This window comes from Pieris brassicae, chromosome 9, assembly GCF_905147105.1.
Source record: "Pieris brassicae chromosome 9, ilPieBrab1.1, whole genome shotgun sequence".
In the NCBI taxonomy this organism is placed as follows: domain Eukaryota; kingdom Metazoa; phylum Arthropoda; class Insecta; order Lepidoptera; family Pieridae; genus Pieris; species Pieris brassicae.
The window spans coordinates 13,252,808-13,271,672 of NC_059673.1; the positions used below are offsets into that span (position 1 = coordinate 13,252,808).

Below are 18,865 nucleotides of genomic sequence, written 5' to 3' on the forward strand. Positions count from 1 at the left end.
AAACTTTTGTTTGCTAATTGATTGCGCGCCTCCTACTCCTCCTTTCCTTCCTTACTAGAACTAGAACGGAGGAAGGACCATAATTTAAAATACCATACTAAAATCACTTTAATAAAGATTATATTACAATAACAAAGTTCATAAATTATTCTTGAAGACCGCAAGTAGCTACTAAGTTTTTCCTAAGTTAATTCAAAATAATAACCAGTTTAAGGCTCTTACAGTTAAATAAGTAGTTACATGCTGTTATTATTGTCTCACGGCTGTCTAATTATATACCGTTAAGGTATATTCAAGTGACATGATTTGAATAAAAATAATTCTTACATAAAGAATTAAAACGCAATAATAAGATAATAAATGTAATATAACAAGATTGTGTCTAGTGGAGTGAACTGACAGGAAAGAAAATAAACTATAATTCACATCGGACGTTCCAATATCGAGATACTTTTAAATCTACGGAAGTTATAAACAAATGATGACACTCTCAACCTCTTATAAACAAATGAGTCTCAGCGATATTGCATATTTTTTTATAACATAACGAAAAGATCACGAGCTATCATCACGACCTAAACAGATGTTTGCGATTTCACTGACGTTTTGCATTGACGGTAATGATAGTGAAACTTGCTAAATATTGGTACACGAGGTGTCGTATGAGCTGACGCAACCAGCTGGAACTAGTTTAATATTGAGGCTATCGACAAGCTGCTTCAACTATTCGTGAGCCTGACTGAACGAGGTAGATTCATTTTCACAACTGCAAATGATGTATAGTTGAATCCATTTTATTATATAAGCAAATCTATTTCTGCTATATTCACTTTGAGCAATGTTGGCCTAGTGGCTTCAGCGTGCGACTCCCTTATCCCTGAAGTCGTAGGTTCGATCCTCGGTTGTGCACCGATGGACTTTCTTTTTGCCTTAGACCCAACAAAGTCGGCGGCGTGTGTCAGACAGGAGGCTAACCTACTTATATGAATGAATATTCTATGCCTTGGAATTAGAATGGAACCATGCAGCACATCTGGATAGCACAGATTCTTAGTTATTTATTTATTATTTATGACCGCTTCGTTGCATAACAATATAAAAATTTAACATAATTCAATGGCAACTAGCGGCCTCATCGCTTTCGAGCGATCTCGTCCAGGCAATCACTTATTTATATGCAGATCAGTTTGGGTAAATACTTAGATTATATTTTGTTTTCCTATATTGAAGCTTAAGCTTGTGAAGAAGCATTAGCTAGCGACACTTAACTAAGGGGCCGCATAACAGTTACTGAAAAAATCTTATTCTAAAAAATTTCACATCTATATTTTTCACGTTACGTGTTAACACATAATTTAAAGCGAAAGGAAGATTACTTGTTAATTGCATCTATTAAACAAATACGCATATGATTGAAATAAACTTCAAGAATATTATAGTCACGATGTTGCGATTATGTGTCTGTTAGTTTGATTGGTAAACTATACATTAAGAGGGAATTACGACGCATTTTATGTAATTATTTACACTTGCATATCGCGATTTACAGTTTTTCGGTTTCTAGAACAATCCTATTATTCTGAATGTTAGCCACTAATACTGTTTTTGATTCGGACTTCATCTTATCCTCAAGCATACACTTATACACACTACACCAAAACTCATAATAGTCCATTACATGGTTATGTGTAAAAAGTTTAATTCTAACTAATATTTGCACTCGCCAGTACTGGACTTTTCTTATGTACATTTAATATTCACTCGTAAAAGGTAAACATCGTGAGGTTTATCTTGCCTTTGAGAAAAAAAACTGATTACGAAATAAAATTAATTCGAGGCCCAGATCGTTGTAGTGCCACTGATCCTTATATTATTTTACTAAAAAACATACGTGAAACAAGTTTACATACCTTGATTTAGTAGTAAACTTAGAAAAGAGCCATTCTTAGCCGGTGTCAGTGGTTGAGGGTGAACTTCTCAATCGGCATTCACTCATAGCAATTAAACTCGTCAGCTAAAGAAATTCGGCATCTGACATCCCCAAAAAATAAGGAACAGATACACATTTATTAAGAGAGACACGCGAGAGCAAGGGCCAAAGTAGTTCGCGTATTGCTAAGTTCGAACATATTCGAATCAAGCATGAATAGTGAAATCCAGTATATTTTCCCTTTTCAAAGAACTTTGAAGCTCGGTTGATGACCAGACATAGGAAAGCTACCTAGTGCCATAAACGGCTTCTACCACTTCTGGTTTCTGATGTCTTGGTATGTTACTTCATATCATGAATATTCATTACACAAGCTTATTTTTTTACTTAATTTAAATAATAATTTTAATGCTCCTTAAACGCCAGTTATATACTAACTAGCGCACGCCTACCAGAGTTATGTTGAAGTATTTTCCATTAAATGGCAGATTTGTGCAATGTCTATTTTTCATGAGAGTTTTTCAATTAATACACTACACTATACAATATTATAAACTTTAAAAATCAATAAAATATCGTAGCAATGTCGAGGTATATATTGTTATTGCCTAATTATATCGCAGCATAGATTTCGCGAGAACTTACTAATTTAAACGCTTTCGATGTTAAATACCATTCGAACGGCTTTCAGTGTGCCAAAAACCTAATTAGACTTAGACTATCGATTCGTTTACAAATCATAAGTTTTTTAAATATTTTAGAACATAGTTAAGTCGCAGTAAAGGACGGCGTCATTGTAAATGGCGTCATTCTTTTTTGTCACACGTTTGATGTATTAGAAATTCAACTAATACATTTCTTAAGTAAAAAATCATTGGTATTTATTATGATGAATTGTAAATCAAACACTTTAACGCTAGCTAATACATCTGTCATGACTGTCAATAGTCATATTATATTGTTAATCTGTGACTTCTGGCTGTCAAAACTCTTTTGTAAACACGTTTAGATTTACAATACATTTTAAATCGTTAATGTAAATAGCTTCTTGTAACGACGAGGTTAACGTTTGTGTTTTGTTTAAAATCTAATATCCATGAAACTGTATCATTTAGTGTAAAATTCAAGGAGGTAGAGTATCTGGTGCGTCGACTTAAAAAAAAACAAGACTGTCTATGACGCTTTTAGTCTAAGTCTAGACATGCTTATCAATTGTCACTGATTTAGTTTTTAATTTAAAAGTTGTTTATAACGGAGTTGGTATCTAATAATTGTATTACAATTCTATTTATTTTGTATAATTGCTATATTAAAAATCATAACTAACTAACATATAGATAAACAGTACAGGATATCCTATACATTAATCTATGGCCATTCATAGACATCATTTATAATACAGAAAAAACTGAGATACATCCAGTTAGCCACACCCAAACACTTTCTCTTATCCAATCCCTTAAAGGTATTACGTATTTTAGGATTCATACAAGTGCGTTACACATGAGCAACTTTCTCAAAATATAACTAACGAGTTTTCACTTATTGAATTGTTATTATATTCCATACAGACAGCAATAATGCATACATCCAAGATTATTGTTTGATTGTATTGCAGCTTTCACGGCGCAATACTCTTCTTATAAACACATAATAAGTACATTAACTATGAACCCCAAGGCATCAAAGAACAGATAATTCTGTATAAGTTGTACAAAAATGTCTAGTAAAGTATAATTATTGTCAATTAGAAAGTGATCACAAATGATGGTGTAAATCATATTAATTTATTATTAAATAACCCATCAACTGAGTATACAACTAACTATACTTGTACTTCAATGACAATATATGTATTTGTGTAGTATTAGATTTTAAAAAATCCGCTTTTAAACGAAAATCTAGTCGATGACAAAGAATGTTTTAACCATCGTATTGTAACCCATCTGAATTGCGGGTAAAAAGTGGTGGTTGTCAATATTATTTTGACTGGTTTTATATAAATATTTAATATCCTCAATTAAAACTCGTTTTGTACGATATTCGTGACATTGAAAGAGCATCCGGATCAGTGACAGTGAAACTAAAGGGAAATATTAATTCCGAATATAAAATTTGTGTCTGTCGGTTACATTCATATTAATAATTAAAGGCGCCAAAACTTTAATAAACTACTTTGAATAAAGCTTTACCGTCGTTTTCTATAAGAAAAAATTACGGTTATAGGTTTAAAAATAATAATATAATTATGTGCATATATTACTAGAAATGTCATTTTGTAATATGACAGTTCATGTATCGATGACAGATGCAATGCAAAAAAAATCATCTAGATGCGATACTTATTCAAATTTTTGACACGCTTTTCTAGAAAATGAAGGGAAATCATTCACTCGGTGTTTGATTTATTAATCGTGCGTAATTAATTTTAATTAATCGATTAAAAATGAAACTTTTTAAGGATTTATCTAAGATCTCGGTTTCGCGTGAATTACAGCCTTGATTGACAAGTGACTATACCGGCAATGAAACATAAAACTGTCTGGCAAAATGTGGTTTGTCTATACATAGGTTTGATATTATATACTAAAAACTAACAGCCATAATCGACTCGTTTATTAAACTATATCCGGCCGACATCTTATCATTTCATGTTTTGGCCACTGCGTAGGGGCAATAAGAATTATTAATATATTATTGGGACTTAACAAGAACTCGAGAAACTATAAAACGTGGGTGGATAAATTAAAAAAATTAACTGTGAAGGCAAAAGATCGCATGGAATTTCATCAAGGTAGGTGAAAGGTATACCTAGTTTATATAACTGTCTCAGGTAATAATTAAAGGCTCAAAAATTATCAGACTCTGAGTAAGAAGAATACATTTTGTTTTCTTACCTAATTCGGTTGTAAAATAGTAAAATGAACATTTAAATACATCTCATTTATTTTAACAACATGTTTTAAACTCAGATATCTTTTGCAACAGATTTCAAATATTAAATCATATTTGGTTATGAAACAAAATTACACTTTAATATGCCACAAATGTTGACATGAGGTAGGCAGTTTAATGAGGTTGCAATTTGCGTGTTTCGCTGATAGAAAATTGTTGTCCGGTTGTCATCAAGGTCACACTAGTTATATTTTCTAACATTCATGTAATAAACTCTGATTTATATTATATACTTTTGATATGTCTTAGTATTGAAATACAGATGCAATACTCTCAATCAATGTTTGATTAGGTTTCAATAAACTTTCACTTTAGCTTACCGAAGAGAGACTGTCTTTAATTTTGAACCCTTGCATGGATGATACACGTACCCCTTCATCATGCAACAATCCTTGCTGGGTTTTACTTTATCGCAGAATAGACATGTGTTAGAAAACTTTGTTTCATCTCTTTCTTCAGTCGGTAGCGCACGTCTGAGCATAGTGGTTAGAAAGGAAACATATAAAGCGGCCAATCTGATCCATCGCTTTCTGTCTAGCGCCTCTCTTATTACAGTGGACGATGAGTCTTTCACTTGCTAGTTTCATCTGGTTGGTTAACGGTGTTTTACCTTGTGTGTTACAAACCACGATCAGTTTCTCCAAGTTCGTAGCCTCTGCGCATTGTATGGCTGAAATATAATATAATTCTTTGTCGGCAAATGGTAGACAGGCGAGTTCGTATGCGAAGTTGAGTCAGGATCGTATTGGAGCGCTTCGCTTTATAATATGTGGAAATATAAACGTTTGATAGCTATGAAAATAACACGTTATGTTTAAAATATTACTTCCCAGAAATGCAATATCAAGCGCAGACTCTTCTAACTTAGTATGAGTTATACGTTTAATCATGACATAATATTTATTTCATGTCTCTACCCCATAAGGGTGCTTCTTAGTATATTAGTGGTTAAGGTTTCCGAATTATGAAGAAAAGTAAGAACAGAAAGCGGATGTCATAACCGGTCCAATAAGCTTTCCATTGCATTCAAAATAATTTTTGTCGTCTGATGCAATTCAGAAAGTTTAACATTTTTAATTCGGTTCAACCTTAAAGTTATGAAACTGAGAATACCTATGTCGCAACTTACAAACACGTAATTTTTTTAAAGTATTATTATATCATTACGTGAACACCAGTTCCTTTACTCATCCAGTTAAGGTTGCAACTCAGTGTCATAAGCGCCTGTATGTCAACAACGACAATTTTGACATATGTCATATTTAGCTTAAGGACTTGTTTTTGACTTTTATAGTTCACAGAAATCCATTACGATAAACCGCAGCCTTTTTTCTTACATCACTATTTGTCCCTCCATTCTTGTTAATTAATATGACACATGTTTATTTTTTTTATTAACCTTAATAACTATTTAACATTAATTAAGAATTGTTAAAGTAAGCAATGTTTCTTTAAAAATATATGCTCGCAACAATATGATATAGAGAGGATTTCTTCTCAGTATACTGTATGCTGGCAGCATTAAAGGTACACTAAAAGTACTTAATTTTTTTAATTTATTATGATAGTAATCATAGATAATCTCTATCTAGATTAAGAATGCTTTATATAATTGTTTAGCTAAATATTGTGAAGATATTGATAGATCTATCAATGTATATGTGGTTTATCAATTAGGATTTTAGTAAAATTATATATATGAAATACTCACCAAGAAGAAGCCAGAAGATTAAAGAGCCTGGCGTTGGAGCAAAGCACTGCACTTAGTCTATGGTTTATTCGAAACAGCACTCGATTTTTTGATTTCACAATGAAAGCATTTCGATATATCGAATATTTGTCAGTTTCGGTCGATTACGTGATCACAGTCACTGATCACACCTCACTATCTGCAAAAGAAAGATGTACGTTAAAAATTTATAATATTTTAATATATTAATACGACTTCAGAATCTACACTTATACTGTAAGTTCGTGAGTTTTAAATTCACTTAGTAAAAGTATCGATGTAATATATTTACTAGTAATGACTAATTTCTTTTCTACCTATTTAATCTCCGAAATCTCTACATGCAAACACATATAATGCACTTGATTTGACAGATATCCCATTGAAAAGAGATTTTTTTGGTTTTATCAGTTTTTTAACCATTGCCCGTTGGTTGCGAGTATCAATAATTTTCATTTAATTATAATATAATTGAAATGTACTTCATTGTATTAAGAATGTAATAAAATATTTGTAAGTAAGGATTTATTTCAAACATCTGAAAGATTCAAGGCAATTTAATGTTCGTGACTTGATACTTATACGTTGTTATCCGTGTACTGACTTTATTAACGGTAATGTATTTTTAAGCATACAAGAATTCTTATTATTCAGCTTAAAAGGATCAAAAAATACCATAAAGATAGCTAAGAAAACGAGTCGATGTTAATTTTTTGTTTAGTGGTTACAGGTATTGTCTATGTGGTGGCATTATGTACATTTTATATAGTATACTTTGTTAAACGTGTTTTTACATATCCGTTGCACATCATCGTGTTGCAAGCTTTATAAATATTATCCTTAAGACAACAAACATTTACAAATAAAGAAAAATTGCGTAAATGTTTTAATCACTCGGTAAAGTTGCTTTGTGAGAAAAAACAAAGGTCGATCACTGTGCTTTGTTATTGTCTTAGTTTGTTTAATTAAACCAAGTTCATTAGAGCAAAGATTTTAAAGGTTGCAGTTTTGCAATACGTAAAACTTCGTACAGCGTAATTAAGAAAAATTCATTGTAATTCAATCAATTCAAATTCGGTTCATCTGTGAAAAATGTTTTCATCTTAATTAGGTCTATGAATGTGCTATGAAAAATAAGAGTTGAACTAAAGGTCAAATACCAGGTCATAAACACAAAAAAAACTCATCTTAATTATTCACTCTTGTTTGTCTCAAGCAACATAACTTTATGCTTTATATACTAACTAGTAATAGATCAAGCCTCATTATAACGTTTAGCAGTGCTAGTGGCTTCAGCTTACGACTCATCTCTTAGGTCGTAAGTCCGAACCCCGACTTTCTATGAGCGCATTTTAACCTTCGCTCACGCGCGTCATGGAAAAACTACGCGTTAGACCAAAAAGATGACGGCTTTGTCAGGTAAAGAAGGCTGATATTAAAAAAATATGATGGTGAAGCAAATTCATTATAACGTCGCTAGTATGTTGTGAAATATGCGTTTTTATTAAGTGTCATTTAATTCATTTATATTCAATAAATATATTTTCCTCATATCTGAGGTAATTATAAATCTTATAGCCAAGGCTTCATCTAGATTATATTTCCTATTCCTATATTTCCTAGGTTTTGAGGACCTTTGCGGTCAAGAAGAGCCTTGTTTGGAATATTTTATAGTTTTATCATGAGGATCAAAATATTTTCCATATGCTATTTATGTATTATTATAAAATATGACTCAATAACTAGCAAGGCACTCCAGCCTTGTGGACTTTCTTCAACAAATACAGTTTTATTTATAATTTTAAACACAACCTTGACAAATTATAAATCATTCTGTTTATGTGAAAATCCTTGCAGTTGATTTTTAGTTTTTTGCGAATAGGCAGACTATTGCGACGGAGAACTTTGTTTTATAAGATGTAATGATATCAGATAGAAGCATTTTGTCATATACGTAGGGACTCCTTTTAATAAAATATTTTAGTTATTATATTTTAAGGTTAGTTATTGTTTTTTTAATTTAAATTTACGCAGTATTAGGCTATTTTTATCTTAAAGATTAATGTTATATTAATAATTTCTTTACAATTTTAATCTCATATCTACATATACTTGATGGTTTTAATGGCATCATTCGGAAAAGGGTGGCGTCCCTGATATATCGTGCCAGGCATAGTGCCAACGGTTTCCTGCACAACACGCATATCATTCATTTCATTGGAGGTTTTTTTATTATTTTGTTTTGTTTACTAACCAATACTGAAATAGCTACTAAATACGTATTTTTACTAACTCTACGCCACATATCTATGTGGAATAAAATGTTTTTAAGTAATCTCTCTCGGGCACTCTATAAAAATGTCATAGATTTGTAACTACTGCATTTAATACGCACTGATAATTATAAATTTCATTTGAATCTTATCTTACGACCAGTCTTAATTCGGAAAATGTTGTGAATAATGTAAATAATTACTCAGATGTTTTGCGTTTGGAAACTATATCGAATTGTATAACATTGATCGAACTCGCATAATATAAAAATATAAATTACAATAAAACTATTTTTATCTATTATATTTTTGTTTGGGCCGTGGGGTTCAAGTGCACAGGCGCACATTTAGGATTTAAGTCGGCGACTGTAAAACCTAAATAAAACCTGTGACCTCCCAGAGTTGGAGATTTCTTCGCAACGAATAAGTATCGCAATACACCGAGGAAAATCTGCCAGTATTAAAGGTACACTGCCACAGGGATCAAACTTAGTAAAATAATTGTCTAATTAACAATTTTTAATGATTATTACTATGTAGGTTTAGAATATTGTAAATTTTGTATAATTGTGAGTTAGAAACAAACATCGATTCAATATTTATAATACCTTGGTACTTTATTATAAATATTTGGTCTTTGAAGTATCTGGCTTTCATCTTCTTCCTATCAGCTTCTCTTCCGTATAAAATATAGTTACGAAAGTTCTGAATATGGATAATCTTCAAAACTGCGTAAGTCTATTCCGATGAGCAATATAAATGTCAAACTGAGCTGTTGACCTCGACTACCGATTACCAAAATTTACGTAACACGTTACGTATGGGTTTTATGATAGATGTATGTTAAACTAATAGAAAATACATGATTTTCAGAGGACGTAAGAGTTATCACATGCCTCATGATTCGGCAATGACCAGATTGCATGCTTTCGTAGGAGCCGTATTGGCACGGCTTAGGAGGCGCTAAGCTGCGAAACAATTGATCCATTCAACATTGTTTATTCCACACTAAATTGTAACTAAAATTATATACAGGAATACCGAGACCGACGCGTCGAGATGTGCTCGCCTTAACTCTCTGACCTTGGCTTAAGATATAAATTTTACTATTTTACAATTTGTATTACAATTCTAAGGGGACATTTTTAAGTAAACAATACTACTTAGGATTCCTAGCTCTTCCATAACTCTTATACACGCTATAAATGTCATCAAAATACATTATCAAATAATATACGGAAAATTTATCAGAAAGTAAAAACTAGAACCTATATAAAATAATGATTCTTTTTGTATTATGCAGAATTATTCTCGAATTTTGTACTAAGCACGCATAACTAGATTGCTTTAAGCAATAAACAGCTTATTTAATTGCTAATGTAGTGAGCATTACTTGTGTAGTGAATGTATAATTAACAACTAGTATCCTCGTGTAGATGTATAAGTACTCATAGACTAAACATACCTACTCTATCAAACAGTATACTCTACGCAACTTGACACATATCAAGAGTCAAGTACTACATAATAATTATGGACCCGTGATCGATTATAATGTAAATTGCAGGTAATTATGAACCTTGTCTTACGTACCTAAGTTTTTAGATTTAGCAATTAATTGAATCAAATAAAATATATCAAAATTAGGAAATGCGTTTTGTATTTTACGCCGCACATTCTTTCGAACATTCTGAATGACAGTATTAACTTGAGATTATCCCCCATAATAAAAAACAGAAACCTTTCTAGGTCTTCTTATTTCTGTATCTGTTTCATGATCATTTATCAATCTAATAGGCAAGTAGTAGATCAGCCACCTGCCGGAAGCCTCCTTTGGGTCTAAAGCAAGACGGTTTCTTCACGATGTTTTCCTTCACTGTTCGAGCGAATGACACGCACATAGAGAGAAAGTCCATTGGTGTACAGCCGGGGATCAAACCTCGCCCTCAGTGATGACAGTCGCAAGCTGTAGCACTACGCCAACACTGCACTCAATCCCCGATATAAGACGTATTAATACTTTCAACGGGATATGTGTTAATCACATTGGAGTTAACTAGCGGTAACTACTAAGCCCACAGTGCCTTAAATCTCTTAAACTAGCTTGACATTAAGTAAAAAGAACTTGAAATTTAGTTATAGATCCCGTCTTGAACAAATGTCCTTGCCTGCGCAGAAGCGATTTTTAGGTATTACCGGCGGCGGTGGGAGAGTGACGTGACGTATCGATCGCGTGATTGGTAAATCTGTTGACGTTTGTGTCTCGCGCACAACCCCCCCCAAATTTGTTTAATGCTCAAGAAGTTTGCTGATATCTTTACTTCATATCATGATTATTTTACGGACCACAGTGGTTTTTACCTATGTATACATTTTATGACCATTGTGTGACTATATATATTTTATAAAATGTATTAAATAGTTTATAAGTAGCATATTGAAAGATTAAAAATCTAATGGTTCCTCAAGTTTGACAGATGATATTTTTAAGTCTATGCGCATTGCTTTAATATACAAATATTTTTCATCCTTACAAAGTGTGTGCAAAACATACGTTTTAGCATTATCATGTCTAAACAAATATTAGGTTACAAGCTCGTTGAAAACAGGTTGTATTAATACCGTGTAACATAGAAGCCGTTAATTCTGTGGAATTTATATGAAAAATTTGAGAAGATGTATATCGCTTACAAATCCCTTTCGAATAAATGTGATTAAGTAATATTAGCTTAATAACTATTTTTGAGTTTTGTTTGATTTTTGTGATTGGTCTTTATAATATCCTTGATGATGCCAACATTGTCCAATTCATAAAATGCAACAAGTTCAAGTGGTTGGGAAATGTGCGGATGGCGGACGACAGAAGACCAAGGTCCTTGAACTGAACCCACAACCTGCGGCGTTGGTGGGATGGAGTTGTCAAGGAACTCGAAAGAAAAGGTGTTCGAAGGTGGACGCAAAAACCACGAAATACATTGCGATGGCGAAATATACTTGAGGAGGTTAAGGCCCATAAGGGGCTGTATTGTAATTGGACATAATGATGATGAAATAGAATGATGATAATCAATATGTTTTGTATAAGAAATAAATATTCTTATAACATATATTCAATGAAATATTATTATATAATAAACATATATGCAGAGGCGTCAATGTGTACATGTACATATGTTATTTACAGAGTCGTAGTTTATTATTTATTTGATCCCCTGAAGGAAGGGACGGGTTTGGGTATAGGACACTACTTCTATGAAAACGTTAGCCCCCTCTCACCTCCCTCGAACAAGCATAAAAGCTAACACGGCCGTAGATCAGGCGGAAAACAATAAACGGCTCAAATATCTTTACTCCAACTTTGATTTTATTCCCTTTGGAGTAGTTCCTCGTGGGACGTGGGGTTTTAGTGCACAGATGCTTAAAGATTTAGGTAGGCACCTGGTAGATAGTATCCAGAGCTAATGCTTTTCTCAGTCAACGAATAAGTATCGCAATACAACGATGAAATATATTGTCACCATTAAAGCTACGCGGATTAAACTTTTTGCATTTGTTTTAATTTTGTTAAAATTACTAATATTTTTAATTATTATTATTACTATGCAGGTTAAGAAAAGTGTATATTTGGGTTATGAGATTATTTAAAATTTACATATTCAGGCATAGCAAATCGTAAAACACTTTCAAGTTACCTATTACCAATTAGGACGGTAACGCAAAAAATATATTTGGCAATTGGAAGGCAATTCATTAGAGTAGTAAATGGTGCTTGACTGGTGTTTGTGTCCGAAATAACTCTTGAAAGTAAGTGGCGGTTGTCGACCGGTCGCGCGAAGGCCAACCGCCGTGCGCTTTGTCTAATGGCTTAGCAAGTCAAACGCGCCAGCGGGACACGGGAATTAAACAAATTTAGATTAATCAACTATATCTTGATATTTATACATTTTTGTTTAGTTAATAAAGGAACGCACGACTACATTAAATTCATTAAATATTGTGTCATTTTAGATACGTTTGTAAGATTCGTTCATATATGGCGAGGATTGGCAAATTTAGATGGTTTATTCTAATAAGGATCCATTTTTAGACCTGGTTTTAAAACCATTTAAAGATTAATCTTATGTCAGGTAAATATATCTAATATATTATGGAGCTACGAAGAAAATGCCTGACATTGTTATAAAGAGAGCAGTGTTGGCTTAGTAGCTTCAGCGTGTGACTCTCATCCGCTAAGGTCGTATATTCGATCCCCAGCTGTGCACCAATGCTCTTAATTTCTATGTGCGGATTTAACTTTCGCTTGAACGGTAAAGAAAAACACCGTGAGGAAACCAGCTTCATGTGTCAGGCACAGGAAGCTGATCAGACTTGCCCATTCGCTTGACAAATGATTATGAAACAGATACAGAATTCTGAAGGTCAGACCTAAAAAGGTTGTAGCGCTACTGACTTATATTTAAAGGTATAAAAAATTGATTAAAACATGATAGTAATAGAAAAAAATAAGCAAAGAAGAACAGAATAATGTATATATATGGAATACATTTTAAAAGATGTCTGAACGTTCTTTCTAAGGGTTCTTTTGATGATAGTCTATTATAATTGATATATGTATGTTAGCTATCGAGATAATAAAAATTAAAAATCGGCTAAGGCCGTCAATAGCCTTGACAGCTCAGCTTGGTCAAGTCTCTTCCGACATTAAAATAGAACGAGTTTTTTGATGAAAATGATTATATAACTACCTTCTATACCAGATCTCGAAATATTATTTCAGATAGTAAATATAAAACGGTCATGTCAAATATTCTACACATTAATAAAACACCTCATAAGACCTTACAGGTAAAACGTTGCCATGGTAACAGAAATTAGCGATGGATTCCATATTCAAAATTTGAAAAAGGAATCCATCGCTAATCTCACATCACTAAGACCACGACAAAAGGTGCAGAAATGTTGCAGTAAAAACGCATACTGCACCACTCCTTCCATCGACGTGCGTATTACTTGTCCCGCTCATTCCTAAACAATACCTACTACCTACTCTTTCTATCAAAGTAACTTTCCGAATACAGATCGTTCATTCTTCGTTCAACCAATACCAATAGTGTTTACGTTATTACTATTGTATTTCAACTTTTATTAAATGAACAAAGCTAGAAGTCATTTAAATTTGCAAAAAGTAGACTACTAAAACTGTGTGTTCTCCTAGTGTGTTTGTTTCATTCAGATAAAAGATTTTTAGTAAGGTCAGGTTAGGTCAGAAGATCAAAACATCACACACAACAACAAACACAAGAAAATAAGTATAAAGTACATTATTGTTCAACTAGCTGTTTATATAACTATAACTGAATCATATATCTCTATAGTGAAGGCAGCGTTTGATAAACATGTTTTCATTCGTTAGTTTTTTCTGTAATCTTCGACTATCACGGATATGCATTTCGGGTATTATATTGCTAACCTATGACTCTGGTAACGTGTTTTTTCATTGGTAAAATCGGTTCATTTGATACAGATTTATTATATTATATAATAAATCATTTTAGACAGCATACGATACATAGAATATGGTTAAAAGTGAATGTTAAGTTGTCAAGTATTTATTATGTCGATACAGGAACTCGAGAGGGTGAGTCACGAGCTTTTAACCGACGCACATACTGATCTATTGTTTTAAATGCCCATTCATTTCAGATTTTATTAAATATTTTTCCATAATAACTTATTGCTGTGTATATAAAACGAAACTAAACTCGTAATAAACTAATTTTACGCTTGCGTAAATAAATTTGGATCTCATCATCATTATTTATTGTATATTTATTATTTTATCACGCTTGAAAATAATCTTTATCGAGTAATGTTATGGAAATATTACGGTCAACTAAAGCACAATGTGGACACTTTTATAAATAAAAATGTAAATTTTGGAATTAAACAATAATTCGTGGCAGTATAAAACGTTCAAATATTTGTTTTATACATAATAACAAGAATCTTAAAAGCGCTAATGGGATTTCCATTCGAATTTTGTCGATTTAAATATCGAAAAAATATCAATGTAACGAAAATTCTGTTGTATTCGAGATGAGAAGGTCGAAAAGACCGGTTCGTATTTGATCCTTCTTGGAATTAGCAAATTTTTCATTGAATTTTATTCTTCGATTAGCGAAAAATAACAAAAAAAAAAAAAATGGAAACATCTTGAAAAACGCGCGTTTTACGAGGACGAGTACTAACAATAAATAGTAATAGGACGCGATCAACATATTTTCTTAGAAAATACAGGTAACTTAAAATTTCGTTGAAGATTCGTTTTGAAGGAATTATTTTGAGTATATTTTACGTACATGAAAGTAAAGACTTTCAGTATTTTCATATTAGTTTGATTATCTTTCTATATATACATATTACTTTAAAAGATCTGTACACATACCAATGGTACATAATATTATACATATAAACGAAAACAATATAAAGAAATCTACAATATATGACTCCCTTAAAAGTCTTTGGTTATATATTTTATTATATGTACAGATTTCTATAGCCCACAGTGAAATAACAATATAATCGTATATTTATGTAATATATCGTCAATAAATTGCAGATATTTATTAAAATAACCGAGTCGACCACACCATAAATTATCATTGAATAATTTATGTACCATAATTAGTGTGCAATAGTTTAAATTGTAATAAAAATACTTAGTTCATTCTTTAGAGGTCACGGAAAAATGGCTGTAATTTATAGAGTGATCTTGTTTCGTAGTTGAATTTATAATTACAGTATTGCATAGTTATTATAGTAAAACTGATATTAAAATTTGACTGTTGATATCGTCGTCGTTGTCGGCAAGGAGAGGTCTGACATCTGATTTGTTTATTGTAGTTTTGTGTCTAATATCCTATGTATATATTTTAATAATATTGAATATTTAGACGGTAAAAGGCAGAATAATAAAATATAAAAAAAATTTTGAAGACGAAAGTAGACCGCTCTTATATTTGACATTATTACATTAATTGTATATTTTTTAAATATTTGATTTATTTATTAACACTTCATTACACTACAATATAAAAAAAAATTGAACATAATTAAATCAAAAAGAGGGCAACTGGCGACCTTATTACTTTCGAGCGATCTCTTCCAGGCAACCACTGTGAGTAAAGAAAAAAAATGTATTTAAATTACATAAGATAGGCAAGTAGTGCAAATTATACAATACACAATACACAGTTATTAAGACAAAACTAAACAGGAACAAAAAAAATAACTAAACTAAAAAGATTTAATACATTTTCATAAATAACATTGAATTCCTACACTCAGTTCACTTTAAAGTGTTATTTTAAATTGTATCTATTAATTCCTTTTATTACGCAATAAAAATCTTTTACCAAATAGTTTTCAGTAAGTTGGCCAACACTGTAATATTTGTCAATTGAATTGATAATCGAAAAGTCAGGGAAAACGTGACGATTCTATGTTTCGTTATCGTTTAATTAGGTAATATTATATAAATTATCTAATAAATGCATTTCACATACTATCTTAGCCGATGACTTCTATGATGTCATATGTAACTCAGATGGGTTTAAAACAAAACCAAAATACCTATTATTGGGCTACAATTTTAATGGTTCTATCTGCACCTTTATACTCAATAAATTGGCTTGTTTGTTGAGTTGCAAACAGATAATTTTTTTGCTTGAAATATCCTACCATTACCAATTATTTTAGCATAATGAGGTTTAAGTAATCAGAAAGATATAATATAATTTATTGATCTTATATAGAGGATTTCAATAGAGAACAGAACATAACAAATAGTTGTGAACAGAATTTTAGTACGCTGGAAATATGTTCTAAAATTGAAAGAAAATGTATAGAAATAAATATATAATTGTTCTGATATACATGATAGGAACAAATTGAAAATAACATTATCACACCAAATAAGATTAATTAAAAACGGATTACAAGATTATGTCTATTGTAGCATAAATCTCGATTTGGTTTCTCTTTATCCTAGTTTCATGGAATTCTCAAATAATATAGGGCTTCCCTATATCTTTTAACATGAAAACACATATATATATATATCTATTCGAGTTTTATATTAAAAACGTCAGTTATTTGAAAGTTGTAACACTCAATTTATTAAATTTATAGAATCTGTTTTACGGTTTGAGTTTCATATTTCCGGTTAAGCTATATATTGTCTGGTCTCTATAACTTAGCCGCTCTCTATAAGTTAACGGATCACTAAGGATGTTTTTATAAGAATATACATCCTGTCACAATTTTATATACAACGAAGTCGCTTTTTAAAATAAAAACCGGAATAAAGTGAATCCAAGACTGTAAAAAACCAGAAAGTTTGTTTATTACAAGCGCCAAATTTGCTATAATTTCTTGATTATGATACATAACCATTATTTAAAATGATCCATAATATTTGGGCTAAAAAAAATTAAATTATTAACCTAAAGCTCGTTGAACTCTTTTATTAAGAAGATTGACTGAACGTAGAACAGATAATTTATTTCTAAATTTACAATTTTTTGTCTCGAAACAGAAATTATTTTATACATTACAGCGGAATAAAACAAAATCATAACCTCGAAATCGTCTAAAGAAGCCCGGTTTTAAAACGCAGTGTTTATGCAAGAACAGTTGAACGTCCTGTTGAGCCCTCAGGAATCGGAACAAAAGGGATATATGTGTAAAAAGAAAAATAATAAAACCAACCTGTTTACTTAAGTAACAGCACAAAATCCAATTTAGTTCCACTAGCACTTAAACAAAGTATTGGAACGCAAAATTCGGTTAGACGTTTGAATTTCGAAGCGGTTAGGTCCGCGGTGCGCGCACGAGTGGCGCCCGGTCACGTGCACCGGCCGAACGGCCACCTGTAACCCTGTCGAGTTGGAAAGGTAATACGTCATAGTCTTACCTCTTCCCGTTCTTTGTTCCTCGGAATCCTTACGACGGGACCCAACGTCTTGAGGTAATTTTGATTCGAAAAAGATTATTTTTTATTATAAATAAATTGTATGTTGGCACAAAAGTAGAGATTTTAGAGATTTAACTTACATCTGGTAAGTTTAATGTATTCAAATGCTTTCTCGATGAAATCAAGAAGAAAACTGAGGCGATGGCGTCTGAATAATATTTAAATTATCGGAATTATTTTTTCTGGAAATAAACAATGGATAGTAAAATGATCAGGGGTTATTAAAGTAATTATTGCATTTACACAAAAAAACAAGGCCACGATATTGATTTAGAAGGAAGGAAGTTGACGTTCACTTTTCAAGATTCTAATTATAAATAGTTTAGAAAATATTCCTTTGATATTTATTCATAGTGTTTACAAAACAGTTATTTTAAATTGAAAGGTTCATTCTTTTTTTGAACAAAATAAATGCAAATACTCTTATTTCGTCGTGCATGCAAAGCCGAGTTTTCAATATCAGGGTTATGGAAGTTATTATGAAGATGCAGGTAGTATTTTATCTTTAATACTCAGAAAACACACTACCGCTGATATGGCTATGCAAGATTTCACACGCTTTCATATAAAAATTATGCATGTTCTTTTAACCTTTTAACTTTATTAGACGTATATAAATATTTAAATTAGGAAAACAGAACTATCCTTGCTGTCCAGGCCACATTTTAAGAGTTGACCTCGCAGTAGGGATTGCGTATGACCCCGACTCTAATGTTGAGTTTTTTTCCGCAATCCTAACGTTGGGACATCAGCACTACGGCTATTGAGAGAACTACATTGAAATTTCATAAACGATCGATATCACTATTGCTATTGCTGTTAAGAGTAACAAACTAGTCTAAATACATAGACTTCCTTAGTCTGTTACTATGTATATACTATAGAACTTTAAATTTTTTCAAAAATAATTGAACATCAGTACAATTCTAAATTTTAAAATATGA

At 31.7% G+C, this 18,865-nt stretch overlaps 1 protein-coding gene across 1 annotated transcript in view; it reads right to left on the reverse strand.

Annotated features, from left to right (window-relative positions):
- The window catches only part of LOC123713994, a 50,421-nt gene extending 32,649 nt beyond the window's left edge, over positions 1-17,772 (reverse strand). Inside the window, exons 1-2 of the mRNA XM_045667950.1 lie at positions 17,657-17,772; positions 6,597-6,774 (exon numbers count right to left, since the gene is read on the reverse strand). The gene's annotated coding sequence lies outside the window, so the exon portion shown is untranslated. The remainder of the gene's footprint in view (positions 1-6,596; positions 6,775-17,656) is intronic.
- Positions 17,773-18,865: the final 1,093 nt, after the last annotated feature.